This window comes from Corapipo altera, unplaced genomic scaffold (genome assembly GCF_003945725.1).
Source record: "Corapipo altera isolate COAL_440 unplaced genomic scaffold, ASM394572v1 23b, whole genome shotgun sequence".
NCBI classification, from domain to species: domain Eukaryota; kingdom Metazoa; phylum Chordata; class Aves; order Passeriformes; family Pipridae; genus Corapipo; species Corapipo altera.
In genome coordinates, this window is record NW_020884885.1 from 11,613,618 (window position 1) to 11,629,181 (window position 15,564).

The following is a 15,564-nucleotide window of genomic DNA, read 5'->3' on the forward strand; positions in this document are numbered from 1 at the left end:
AAGGACAACACAACAAGAGAAATGCTCAAAACCAAACTTAAGGTGTAAATGACCTCCTCTCATGTTCCAGACGTACCTACAAAAATCCCTGCTCACTGGTATAGGATTATACATTCCATTATGAGTTCAGCCTTTTTATATTTTGTACTATTTTAACACCCTAAATTTATAGATTTTTAAAATTGGCATGTTAAAAGGGCTTTATTTAAGAATTTCAATGAAAATAGTGTTATGTTTTGTCATATTACCATAATCCTTCTTTTTAAATCACTTAGAATTTCAGTATAACCTAATTAAGTAATTTTAAGTAAGTCTTAACCCAAATACATAGATCTAATAAAAATGTATTTTGCAAACAGGGAAAATAGACCTCTGAAATGTATTCCTCAGGTAGGAACAAAGATGCTGAAACATTTTCTCCCCACAAACTTTGAGATCTGAACTATTTCACAGCACTTACATTTAAAACCAAAATACTTATAAGAAAACAAAGTTCACCAAATATCGAGCATAATGTTTTATTCCAATTGTATTTATTTATTCCTTTTCTATTTGAAATAAATATTTCAATTTTCCTTGCCAAAAAGGAGAGAGAAAAGGGGAAGAAAAATACTTAAAAATCCTAACCACCTATCTTCACATATTGTTTATTTCAAAACTTTTCTAACAGCAGTTTATACTTTTTTTAGATATTGTATATTATTTTGCCTGTAGAAATATTAGGATTTAGATTTTTGCCTTTTATAAGGTTACAGAACAACATTATAGCTTTTAGAGACTTCTAATAATTTTTAATCTCTCTTTTTTTTAAATACTAAAAACATCCCATTTGCTAAATGGAATTTACATTTCTCTCTTGTCTAAATTATCACAGTTGAATCAACAATTCAAATCAGGAAGAAAAAGTGATGTACCATAACACAATAGCAAGTCCAACACTTTAACACAGCTCCTCTATCTATTGGTGTATAAAAAGCTTACACAAAGTATAAAATATCTCAGAAATACAGATTCTTTCCTGATCAGAAAATTTTATTTATTGATTAATTTGACCTCACAGAATTGCATTTTTTTCAAAAAACATCCTATCTTTAGCTTTATGCCATTTCCTGACTCTTGCTTAATTAACCAACATGCTTTAAAAACAAGTCTTGTTCCTTCAACTTAATCAAAACAGACTACTTTTAATTGCTACCACATCAACTATATTTTTCAACACAATAAAGCCATGTACAATTAGAAAGACCTATTTTTTTAGCCCTGTCTTTGACCAACCACAGATTATAGCATCTATTTCCAATTTATTAGCTATTCTAATATGACGTGAACTGAAACACACACCACAACTCACAAATACATCAATCTTTCTATAATATCCTCTCATTTGCATCTTTTAATAGGAAAATCCAGTATACCACTGCAAGGACTGCTGTTCTCCTGCAACTGACTGGACTTCAGAAGGACTTGGCATTAACTTCCCTCCCTCACAACATTTTGCCTCCTCACCTCTCTCAAACTAAACCAAAAATATTTGTGTTTGCCTGAAATGTCAATAAACTCCAAAATCTAAAAGGCCAAAAGGTCAGGTATTATTTAATCTGAACAGAAAAGTTATTTTCTCTCTATATCAAAAGGTATCAGTAACAGCGCATTACCTGAGAAGTTATGCTCATTTCCCTCGGACGTCTGTCCTCCTGTCCAGAACAGGGGCTGTGCCGGGCTCCCTATAATGTAAGAGAGAATAGATTAAAATTATCGTATGCCAGGACACATTTTTGGACGTTCAAATTATGTGACCCTCACAAAGCTTTGTATCTCTTGATCTGAAAAGCATTTAAGAACTCCTATTGCATTCTAATTAAAGTCCTCAAAATTGGTCTTGATAAGTCAGGTGCACATGCCAAAAATTAGTTTCATACATGGTAAATTGAAGTACCAGATTTTCCAGACCTGTTTCTCAGTTCTTAGAGGCCCATATAACACTATATTAAACTGTATACCACTGCATGCTCCATCTCATTAGCAACATTTAACTGCAAGTGGCATGATCTTACATTTAAAAAGAAAAAAATAATTTATTTTACATACACTGAAAAATTTTTTTAAGCCATTTACATGAGGGACAGAGTCCTGAGATATTTTTTTGCACAGCAACTTTTTCCTTCTCTGCTTTAGAAGCTAAATACCTTCCCAGATAAATACGGTGTCTGCTTTACCATTTTTTCTTTGGTTTGTGTTATTTTGTACTTATTTGTGATGCTGTACAATTTCCATAGGCCTGTAGTTTTGAGACTTCTATCTCCTCCCTTCACATGCAAGGAAGATACCAGCTAAAATCACTGTCTATACACTGTTACCCCCCCTTTTTCCCTCTACACTTTTTCAAACAAATGTGAGAGGGGAAAAAAGTTCAAGATAATGAGTCCAAATTCATTGTGCTAAATTTCAAAAAAAACCCCTTCCTTCAGTTTGTCATTTAATAGGCATTATCAATGTAAATCATGGACAGAAAGCCTCAGCACTGGAGGGTGTAGTACTTATGACTAAACTGCCTTTTTTTAAAACAAAACAAAACAAAACAAAACACTTGCCATCTCTTACCCTTCTCCGTCCACATATTTTAGCCTCCTAATACTGCTTAGATCTATAGCAGACTGTTGCTGCACATGTATTTTTCCACCCAATTTCCTAGACATTGACAAATGTGAAACAAGGAAGAATTTTGCACAATATTAACTTATCTAAATCACTTATTTTCTCCATTCTCCCTTTTTCTCCATGACTCCCATTGCTTTTTTTTACCCTCTGGTGTTGTTTTGTTTGGTATTTGCCCACTTTTCTGTACATTTGTCTCCTGCTGATCATACTAAACGGGGCAGAGAGAACTGTCTATCTGTCTCTCCCCTTTGCTACACTGCCTCTCATTTTTTAGTGTTTTACAGATTAAACACATTCTAAAGTCATTTTTATATATTTTTTAAGATACTTTTCCTTTCCCTTCTCTAGAAACTTGCTGATTACAGTCCCCAATACTTTTGCAAAGTAAGGTTAATACTGTCTTGCTCTAGCACATGCTCCTGTCAGCATATTAAGTGTACATGACTTGCAAGCCTGTGATGCAACACGTGAAACAGAAAAATGCATGGAAAAGAAAAGGGGGTAACATTTATAGATGCCCCTAAACATCATAAATAAAAAATTAGACATTTTTAATTGGTTCTGACTTTTTAAAAAGATACCATCATGAGAAAACATCTATCTTAGGGGAAATCTTTATCTAGATCACTAGCAACACTTTCACACACTAATAAAACTAAAGAAAATTTTACAATTCAAATTTACTGTTTAGCATCACCAGTTTAGGATTTACTTTTCTGCATTTTACTCAGCCTGGGGAGTGAGAGTTGCCTGTTGGTTTCACTTTTGTTCTCAGCTAGTTTCACTTTCATGCACTGGCAGAATCTTCTATATTTTTGGTTCAGCAATGTTAAAGATGACATTTACATCTTTAAACAATCCTCATTACACTTTTAATACAAACAATTCATGTCCATCTACTTCCCAGGACACTAAGAAAAAATTATTTTGGGGGCCTAAATATAAAGGATAGCATACTTCTAAAGGAGCAGCTTTCACCTTTCTCATGTTGGGTTGTAGTCTGCTCCTTCTTTCCCTGAAATCAATAGGAAATGTGCCATTCACTTCACTGACATCAGAATCAGACCTCTGGGTCTGTAATCTGCAATAAAAGAATGCCAAATGCAGACCAATATATTCCTTATAACGTACAATGTTTGCCTTCAATTATTTTCCTATGCAAACTCAAGGGAAAAAAACCCACCAGTTCCTGCACTTACCTTTCTGTATACTTTTAAATTAGTGACAAATACCCTTCTTGACACAGGCCACAGGAAATTAGAGGGCATCTGTTCACTTTGAGTGGTTTTCATGGGGAGGGAAACAGTGTGTCTCCCTGCTACCAGGTGTGAATAACTCTTTCTCCTCCTTGTGCGTAGCACAATCAATAAGAAACACTCCAACCCATACAGAACTGTTACTGTCTTGCACCAGGACCTTGTCTAACCAAACTTTCCAAAGCTTATGCTTGCGTAAACCTCATTTTTTCAGAATACACCACAATGCTTTTAGCAACTATAACTATCAATAGCAGGGGAAAAAAAGTCTTCCATTTATATTTTCCAAACCCATATGTACCCTTTTACATGACCTTCCCTCTCTATGGTACAGACTCCAAAATGCAGTCACGAACTCGCACATATGTGTAGGTTGGCCCATACACATACAATGAAATCTTCCTCTAGCTACCAAAGCACTGCAGCTTCTGCCTTTGTAGACATAATGGCTTCTGAGACACTGAGATGTAAAGGAAAGACTTAGGGATTTACGGGAGCCACTGTACAATCACTTTTTCAACTTCTTTCCTAGAAATTCTATGTCCTACAAGCACACACAGAAATTATCACTAGCTGCTTACAGAAATTATAGTCATATTTATATGCCAAAAGTTAAATATTAAAAGCTCACCTGTGCAACTCCTGTGAGAATACTTATATCACAGTTTTATTTTCACTACTGTTTTATTTCACCATATGAAACTTAAATAAAAAAATGGAATTTCATTGTGATCATGTACCCATCCACTTCAGAGACACCCACTTTTTTATTCAAGTAGTCTGTGGTACTATGTATTTGACACATCACACATCTAGACACAAGCAGCTTCCACAGAATGATATAGCACATGTTCCTGTTTTCTCTTTTCCTGAATGTAACTACACAGAAGAGGAGTAACTACGCTCTCAAATAATTTGTCTCTGCTTTCGTTCTCAACCACTACTTCTCCTTTCCTTTCCCCAGAAGACATGTCTTGTGTTTCCAAGGCCAGGTCAACATGAGACTCACACACACACTTAATTTCAAGCATACAGTTATAGTCCCTGTGTTCAGTGGGGTTATTCACTCACCTAGGTCAACCACACCTTAAAAGCTTCTGTGCCATACAAAGATAGACCACTATAGTCACCTGGGTCACAGAAAACAGAGCTTACCAGAAAGCCTGATCGCAACACTGACTTTCATATGATCCCAACACACTGTGTCTATACCCCAGGGTAGCCACATTCCTCATAAGTGCCAAAATTCACTCTTTGTTAACTGCAATGTCTAAGACTTGTTTGTCCCTAATTTCCTAACGTCCAACCATGCTGTTGATACTATGTGTTTTGGTGGAAGTTAGCTATTACATCAGGCTTTCACCCAGGGCTGCATTTCCCCCAGTAATAAAGTGTCCTGAGAGACTTTGCTAGCTTTCCCTGCATTAGCTTTTAGGGCAAAGACCCTGGATTGTATCAATTTCTTTAATATATGATGAAGCTTAACTAAAGTGGACACTCATGAAACCAGCAAATATCCATCCATTAATACTGGTGAAATGAGAGAAATAATTACGGGAAATACAATGGCCTGTTTCAAAATGGTTCCTTTAAAGGATGTGCTTCATAACTTAGCCTTGCTCTTAAATGCTGTTCTTGGTACACCTGTAGAAATTACCTCCTTCTAGAGATTGTGCCCTGTATTTTATCTGTCTTGTATCACAGAATCACAGAATTTGCTGAGTTGGAAGGGACCCACAAGGATCACCGAGTCCAATTCCTGGCCCTGCACAGGACCATTCCCAAGAGTCACACCATGTGCCTGAGAGTATCGTACAACTGCTTCCTGAATTCTGCCAGGCTTGGTGCTGTGACCACTTCCCCGGGGAGCCTGTTCGGCATCCAAACATTCTCTGGGTGAAGAGCCTCTTTCTAATACTCAACCTAAACCTCCCCTCACACAACTTCAGGCCATTCCCTCGGGTCCTATCACTGGTCACCACAGAGAGGAGATCAGTGCCTGCCCCTCCTCTCTCCCTCGTGAGGAAGTTGAGACTGCAGTGAGGTCTCTCCTCAGTTTCCTCTTCTCCAGGCTGAACTGACCAAGTGACCTCAGCCACTCCTCATAGGTCATCCCCTCAAGGGCCTTCACCATCTTCTTTGCTCTCCATTGAACACTCTCTAATAACTGAATATCTTCCTATATTGTGGTGCCCAAAACTGCCACAATATTCAAGGTGAGGCCACACCAGTGCAGAGCAGAGCGGGACAATCTCCTCCCTCGACCGGCTGGTGATGCTGTGCCTGATACACCCCTGGACATGGTTGGCCCTCCTGGCTGCCAGGGTTGGCTGACTGACTCATATTCAACTGGCCATCAACCAGGTCCCTTTCCGCAGCACTGCGGAAATATAAATAAATTTATATAAATATTTGCTATACATTTTTGTGTTTCTTAAACTAACCAGATAATTTTAGCTGTGTAACTGCCATTTGACTTTTGTCTTCCAATATTAAGGATATTAAGACCTCACAGCAAGGATTATCAATGAACCCTTCAAAATACTATGAATGTGGTAGAGGGGCAGAAGACAGTTACATGGGAAAGGTGATGGAAAGAGGATTGGTGTTCTTTCAAAGACACTTAATGTTGTACTAATTCCTGAAGTGCAAAGAAGGGAACTCTCCAGGAGTTGCCTTTCTTAGCCATGCCAGAAGTCTTGAAGGGCTCTGTAGTCTCTCCTTGGGGTTTCTAATGGTTTGCAGCCCTCTTCTGACAGGTCCTACTGTGGTAGAAGAGGTTATCACAAGGACAATCTGCTCCTCTCTCTTTTTCCCTTCTGGAAACATGGAGCAGAGCAACCATTAACAGATACTTGCTAATGTATTTGTGTTGGAAGGCACCAGGCATAACACCTGGTGCTATGTAATAGTCACATTATTCATAACCCTTCTAGTGGAGAGTAACTGTCATGACAGGTGGGTTAAACTGAGGAACAGAGATGTGAACAGGTCAGTGTCTGTGACAGGTGAGGAGAGCACAGCCTGGGATCACTGACTTTTCACCTCTCATTCTAGTTTGGTCTCAAATACACCAGACCTTAGCTGTCTTTACTTTTTTCTGACCTTTTAAGCAGTGTCCTGATCCCAACTCAATGAGGCAGTCACATAGGAGAGACCAAAATGAGCACAGCAATAACCAGGCTAGCTCCTTGGGGTGAACATCCATAGAGAGCATCCCAATAGTGTTGGGACCCCTACTTCTGCCTGTGAGCCAACAGCATCTTCCTGTTTGCACAATAGGTTTATGTCAGAGATACAGTGAATATTGCAACACATGTATTATAAACATTATCTGGCCCTATTTTAAACAACCAATGTAACACAACCTCATAGATTTCCAATACATAGATTTCTCTTGCAACTTCTAAATAAAGACCAGCTGATCAAGAGATCTAAAACAATATACACACAACATAGGGAAAAATACCTTCATTTTTTTCCTTAAATTTAAAGCAAATATACCAATATCAAACCCTCTGTCTATCACTCATACTCCTTACCAAGCATAATTCTGCTTATAGAGAAACACAACAGAAAGATGGCCGTAACCCAGGTGATCATACAGACTTTGCACTGTCATGGAATTATGTAGGTCTTCTGCCACTATCAGCAGACCTTCACTGCATCCAGGTTCAACAAAACTGGTTTCTGTCGCTTTCTAAAACTGTGCTGCTTGGGAATTCATTGCTCCATGGGAACTTTGCCTCTGCTGAACAAGTGTTTCTTGAACTGAGGGTTGCTAAAGGACATAACAATATACTCAGTGTTAGAAGAAAAAGTTTGTCAGCAGTATCTCAGTTTGGACAGCTGGGGACTGAGAACTTCCTGCAAGCATCTGGGGTAGCCACTGAGCTACTGACTACCTCGGCTTGCTGGCAGCACGTCCAGTCTCCCTGAAAAAGTGAAGGTGAACAGATGTCCTTTAATACAGTTTATCAAACTTCCTGAATCTGTGACTTCTTTTTGATTCATCTCTTCATAAAGGACATCATGACATTGCATATAGTAGATTGCAAAAAAGGAAGTGCATATACTGCCTGTTAACAGGAAAAGGAACTGCATCACAGATACCTCCCTACGCTATTAAAAAAAGACACATAAAACTTTTACTAATGGTGGGAAGAGTGGTGGAAGATTTATCAGACTTGATCAATTAATAGCACATCATTTAGTGACTACCTTTTTGCCATATATTCAGTATCCTTCTACAATTAAAAAGCAGGGCATGATCCTCATAGTCCAAAAGGATTAGTCCTTCTGAACGAGATATTACTGGATCAATGGGAAGGAACTACATATCACTCATCTCAGTTGGAAGAAGTGCTCAACATGTCTAAAAATCCTGTGGACTCCAATTGTCTCAAGATGTATCGTGACCTTGGTGCCTGTCATTTATTTTGGCTTGCATGCAAACAGCTGATGAGCTTGCTCTATTTCCCTGTGCCTTTTTGAAGGGCTTCAGCTATGAAAACCACTTATTGCCAAACAGCCCTTCTGTTTTCTTGTTCTTAGACCAGCTTTGTACACTCCCAAGATCCTTTCCCAACTGTAGTTTGGAGAAGACGGTGTGCCATTTCTCCCACAGCAAATCTTAAATAATATAGTTTACTTTATATTCTACATATTCATACCTATATTCTACATTTCTGCATTTTATTTGACATTCCAGGGCACCTAAGCAAATGGCATACATTTAACTCAGTTAATACTAAACTTGCAAAAGATAAAAGACCTTTTACTTTTCCCACCATCTTAACAAGCTAGTGTAATAAATAACAACATCTGCTCAAAAAAAGTTTGGCTAGAAATTTGTGCTTTGTAGCATAATGAAGGTCAGAAACCATCTACTAACAGGGGATGACCAGAACGTCAATTTTTATCCTCAGGAGAACCATCCAAAAACATACTATGTCTAGTCCTCAAGAAGGCACATTCATGGGTTGTAAACCAAGCTGTGTCCAACTAGTCTTGGACATCCAGTACACACATCCTGGACTCCAAGTCAAGTCATTCCCAAATATCAAAACACACTTGTTGGCACTAAGCAAGTGGCTTTCCAATAGTACAGTTATGAGCATGATCTAAATGGGATTAAATAAAATCCAATAGACTTCCATAAAAAGCAAATGCAGTATTCTGGTTTCAGAAATACCACAGGTGTGATTTTGATCTTTTCCACCCAAAAAATAAAAATTCAAAATGCTTTATGAAAATTACACTAGTGATCCTACAGATTTTTATGGAAAATGAAGCCCTGTCAGTCTTCCCCATGGACATTTCTTACTGTCCTATATGATTTTGCAGCACCTCAATATTAATGGTTTAACATTTCATTAAAAAGTTTATATCATTTGTCTAAATACTGCAGAACTTTCAGTCACAGCTAATAGCTAAATATTCTTCTCCAGCTGCCCAAACATAGTTAAAAATAATCAGAAACTAGACAAAGGGACAGAAGAAGGGCCTGATATTTATCCACACATTGTCAATTTATTAGAGACCTATCCATAAACAGTGGCTATGGGCGCAAGTGCTTATTCCTGATCAAAGCGGTGCCAAGTGGACACTTTGTGTAGGTTAAGGTCGGGTATTTCTGCTCAGGTTTTGTGTCTCTCACATTAATAGGGTTGAAGCTGGTCTTACTGTGTTTTGTGAAGGGATCCAATGAGCTGCCAGAGTCTAATGTTAAACAAAAGAGAAGGTTTGGGCAGATTAATTCAAACTTCACTTCTCAAATAAACTAAACATGGGAAGAAAACTATTAATTGACACAACCTAGGTAAGAATATTTCCTAGGTAAGAATATTTCCTCTTTTGAACCTTCAGAGCTTGTATACCATACAGTTGGAACAATATGACCCATACTTCACTATTGTTGCACACCTGTGTGCAACTAGTGAACTCTGAAATTTCAGAAAATGCATACAGGAAAAATTCTGAATTTTAAGTAAATTTGGAAAATGAAGCACATGTGGAATCCCTACACATGGCAAGAAAATCTGTCAGCATCCACTCACTTTTTACCAGTTCTTAGTTTAAGGCAGCCATTAATACCTCCTAGCTTCATGTTAACTTTCCATCTTATATGGGTAAGGAATAAATACACCAGCAACTAGCTGACATGTCACTTAGTTTATATGGGGTCTGTTCTATATAACAGTATTTTTTCTTTACAAGAAAAAAATTAGCTCTCTATTCCTAAAGTTTCCGTTTCATTTAAGCAAGCATATAGAATAATCATAAAGTCCAAGCCACAAATATAGAATATGGTACACAAAAATATTCTGATAAATGCAGCTTCCCTGAAACCAACTGCACTGTGCACTAGAATGTAGCCAAAAAATTTTTACTAAAACGGGCCTGACCCAAAATTTCTGGAGGACTTGGGTACCACAGAGCTGGAACAGTCCCCATCCCAGAGCTGGGCAGCTCTGAGGGTAGGCAGGCCTGTGTTCCAGCTGCTTCGCCTTAACCTCTGCCTCATCCACATCTCAACCCCAGACCCCATTTCAGCATGGAGTTAGACTGCAGTACAACTAAGTCACTGCTGTCACATGAGCCCAATGATCACTTACAAGCTATTGGCTGGATTTATACAGATCAGACAGTCTGTATAATTTCACGTCTTTACATCTATGATTCTCTATGAATTGAAATTTCATATCTTCAGCAATTTACAAAGAAGTTTGGTGTTAACCCACTTAAATCCAGATAGCCTTGTAATTTGACTACTTTCCTTTTTGTTCCAATTAGATGCCCTCGTGCGTCTCATTTTAAATTCCTGTGTCATGAAATACAGATTTGCTACATTATTATGGCAGAAGAGTGGTGAAGATTATTTGAATGGTTACTTTAAATCTTAAAAGCATGAGGTCTGATTGTTTAAATAGCATTCTATATGGTAAGTATAATGACCATTAAAACTAAGAGTTAATAACTAAAATCACAATTTGCAACCTCTGGTAAATATTGAGGCCAATTAATTGGATTTTTTTCAGTGAAATAAATTTATTGAATGCCATAATTTAGGTTAAAAAATGCACATTAGTAACAGCATGTCATTATTACCCCAAGAATTTTTCTTATCAAAAGAGGATTTTATGTGAGTTGGGAAATCACAGAATCATAGAATAACAGAATGGTTTGAGTTCGAAGGCACCTTGAAGATCATCTAGTTCCAAACCCCCTGCCCATGGCACATGAAATTATATTAATCTGAGTTCTATTTTTACCCTCTACCAAATTAACCAGGGAGAAAAAGGGACAGGGAAAACTTAAAGTTAATTAAAGCTATATTAATTAATTAATTCTCATCCTGACAGGATGGATTTTTAGAGATCAGAGACCAAGCAATTGGGTCTTCTTGTTTGAAATACCTTAATGAAAACCGTGGCAAAAATACTAGTAAATAGAATAGAAATCTGGATAACTGTAGCAGAAGACAAGTATTAAATTTTTAACCTCTAACATAGATATTCCTCTAGTTATAATATTACAGCCACAAATGAGGATACTGCCTTGCCTAATCTTATACTATTATAAGCTAAGTTTTGAATGCAGGGCTTTGTCTTATATTTTTGGTGTCCTACAGGGGAAAAATATTAATATCAAATTATGTAATAAGAATTTATTGTAATAATAATTTACAGTTGAATATTCATCATTGGGAATTTTTAAATTAATGGATTACATTGAATCATCTTCCACACCTGCCTTATTGTAATGTAACATATAGAAATATTTGAAAACTTTTTGGGAGACTTAAACTAGTAATATTTTGACCCTTTTGTAACTTTGGCATAATTTCTAGAGAGCAAAAAGATTACATAATTTATGTGGCAGGAGAACAAAACATTTTCAAAAAGTAATAGAGTGATACATTTGTGAATTTATTCTGGAGAATTTATTATTCACCTCTAAAACTGTTCATGAAAAATAAAGAATGAAGCATATTACTAAGGCATCAATTCAGTTTTCCATATTTGGCTTACACTATGACTTACAGAGCTCTCTTTTTAATTAATGAAATATTTAATAGCATAATCATATTTAAGCTTATTAATACATGTTTTAAAAGCTCATGATTTCACTGAAGCACATACAATTAGCAAATTCAAATTTAAGGTAGTATCTCTGAGAAAATTGTAGTCAAATAAGTTGGACTTTGTTCCTGATATTTATATTTATGTACTGCTGCTACATTGAGCCAACTCTGAGCCTGCTCCCACTTCATACTATACTATACCTACCTTCCACTTAGTTGGTAAAGTCTAGCTTATTGTCCTTATTATAGCACAACTATGGCCATAAGCAGATGCCCACTGATTTAAAAGTTATGTGGAAATAATTCTTTTCCTTTAAAAAAATCACTTGTGTGGTGTTCATGTCTCCACTGATCAGATACATGCAGTTATTCTTTTCCAAGGTAAACATTTAGGTTTACTTAGCACATGAAAACATAATTTTTTAATGTAGTTTAAGGAGCTGACCAGATCTTTGAAAAGCTAAGTTCTGTGGTAGAACTCCTATCATGAATTTTAATGTCAATCTTTGAATTTTAAATACATTGCCAAAGAAAAAAAGCTGTTTTCCCCTCTTAAAAAAATTGCAGGAGATATTTAAAACATTTTTATTCAAATATTGGGGGTGGTGTTTCTTTTGGTTTTGTTCTTTTAAACTCCTTTCCTTCCAGGACTTTAAAACTTCATAAACTTGCTTGTGCAAAACTAGTGTATATCTCCTTCTGTAAGTAATTGCTCTGGATGTCAAAACAAAATCAATATTTATTCTTTATTATAAATTTCAAAAACGACAGGGGTATTGTGTTTATTATTCTGAAAGCCATAAATAGAAAATACCTCCAAGAATATTAAGTAGAAACTGAAGAGAGAGGTTCCAGATACATGACCAATATGGGACTGTTAACATATGTTAATTATTACAAGTGCTATTATTTGGATAAAACTTCAGGTACGACATTTATCTAGCTCATTGTTCTATTAAATAAGTCCCAGTTAAATTTACAAACAAGTATGATGTAGCCCTGTCTGCTCAGTCAGTTTAATGAAATATGAACTATCTATAAATAAAAATCTTATATACTAAGAAGATTTATAAATAACCTATACATATTAGGCAAAAAAATATCAAACCACATTTAAAGGTTTAGAAACATTTTTCAGGTTTCTAAGGAAGATTTGAAACAGATTTTTTAATCTCCATTTGTTTTTATTGCTAACTACTTAAAAGCCTTAAGAAAGAACAACCTCCCCGTAAGATTCAACAATGTAAATTAATGTTCCTAATAACTGTATCTACATCCACATGTTTTGTTAATTATTATGTACAGAATTCAGTTTTTAAAAAGGCTGTATTCTAGCTGCAGTCAGTTATAAGTAAGATAATATTATAAAACTTTCAAAAAGCTTCTCACATAGATAAACTTTTAAAAAACTGTAAAAATAATTTCCTATTAATAATTTCAAAGTAAAAAATCTCCTTCAGGAGAAGGAGTATTTGTGAATTATGACTGAATTTACTTTTTTTCTGCTTCTCTGTAGAACAATCAATTGCAATTTTTGAAAAAGAGGAAAAATATAACTTTTTAATAGAAATATATTCAATAGGGATGAATAATGATTCTAACAATTTTAAGTCATATGAATTAGTATGAAATATAGGAATTCATAGGATAGTGATGAACCCCAAACTGACTTATCCTTACTGCTTGCCCTTATCAAAGTATTTTCTCTTTGTACGAACTGTAAGTTTTAATCCTACCAATTACTCCTCTTCTAAGGCTGTCTCTGCTTGCTATTTGAACAATGTATTTACTAAACTACAAATTTAAACTCACAAATACAAATTTTTTTTAATGCCTGAAAGACCAAGTTTGTATATTTCATTAAAAGAAGTTCTTTCTTGATGCAAGGATATCTCTGCCTCATTTTCTACTGTTAACATTAAAATGTCAGTTCTTAGGGAACTAAGTTTTAGATTCAGCAGCTAGATTTAATTGTTTTAATTGCCAGAACATATTTCTGCCTTTATTCTACAAGGGCAGGGCTTTATTTCTTTTGCATTCTGTATATGTTAATAGAGAATCTAAAACATCTAAGTTCTATAAGCCACTTAAAAACAGTAGACAAATAAGACTGAATTCTTTTTATCAAGTTATCAGCTGATAGTCTAATAATAGCTACGACTAAAAAGCTGTTTTTTTTACAGTACTTGCCAGTCCTGTTTGCTTAGATTTTAATCTAAAATTTTTGTTTCTTTGATTTTAAAGAAACAGTGAAGTTATATTATTTATCAGAATACTGAAGAGTTAATAAATTCTATTTAAAAAGCTGACATGAAATTCAGCTCCCTTTGAAGGCAAAGGAAAATTTACCACTCATTTTAGGAGAGCAGGATCAGTCCACAGGAATTTAAAATCCAGTTGTCTCCTAACTCGTACCATATGAATTTGGTAACAATTAGGTATGCTTACTCTTCAGATATTTTTGATACTTTAAACCTTTTTTATTACTGTTAGGAAGTAAATCCAGCAAAAGGAAAAAATATTTAGCTGGTATTTTGGCTAAAGTATACAATATTCCAACTTCAGCTTTTTCTTCTGTATGCAAAGGTACAAAACATTACTCTAAATAGATTTCACAAATACTTGCATTTATATCTATATTAGATAACTGAGCTTATTTTGTTTTATATTTAGCTGCATACTACGTAGTACTTTGGCTATTATGAGTCTAACTTCCCAGAATATAAGAAAATATCTTCTCTGAAAATTATTTCTCAACTGGATGCCATTTAATATAAATATTCACTTTTAAAAAAAGCTATCCACTGAAATTATCTGGCTGGTGCCTGCAGTCCTAAAGTGTTTTGCCTAACTTTTAATCTGTTTTAAGTTTTGATTTCCTTCAAGTCCAAATTCTAAACAATTAAGAGGATCTGTCTCTGTATGTCAATGCATCACAATACTAAATATATTCAAATAAAGGCTCTGTAAGTCTCAAACCCTCTTTTTTTTTTTCCCTGACAAAAGTAATTTCAGGCAGTACCTTTAAAGGCAGTAGGATTTTGTCTAAATTAGCTATGAAGGTCAAAAGACCTGTATGAAATTTCTCTTTATATGAAAATATGGTTTTATGATTTTGTGAAAATAATATTTGTGGCAGACAGTATGTTAGCAAAGCAGCTTTGAAAGCTTATATAGTTACCTTTTCTGAATGTTCTGGCTATTTCTGGTCCTCTCTCATCTGGAAGAAAAAGCTGATTTCCAAGTTAAATTTGCAAATTATTGTTACAAATCAAATCAACGTTTTCTTTACTTTAAAAACTCTAGTACTTTTGCAAAATTTTACTTATTTAGTCAAAGATTCCGTCTGCTTGTCCTGGAGATTTTAATTTTTGTAGAACTGATTATAGCAGATCCCAAACATCCAAGAAAAGAAACTCAGACAAAACTACAGTTAAAGGCTTTTTTATTACTTGTTTTTTAATTCATTTGAAATACCTAATGTTGTTTGTTGTATAGTGCATTTGGAAACATGTAGTTAGAAGTTTTAACTTTTACTTTTGATTTAGTGCTTTCAAAACTTAG

General features: G+C 35.4%; 1 long non-coding RNA gene across 2 annotated transcripts in view; it reads right to left on the minus strand.

Annotated features, from left to right (window-relative positions):
* LOC113946694 overlaps positions 1–15,564 on the minus strand; it is a 76,046-nt gene that overhangs the window by 11,970 nt on the left and 48,512 nt on the right. For both annotated transcript variants that reach the window (XR_003527519.1, XR_003527518.1), the window contains exon 3: positions 1,656–1,724. This is a non-coding gene — a long non-coding RNA (uncharacterized LOC113946694). The remainder of the gene's footprint in view (positions 1–1,655; positions 1,725–15,564) is intronic.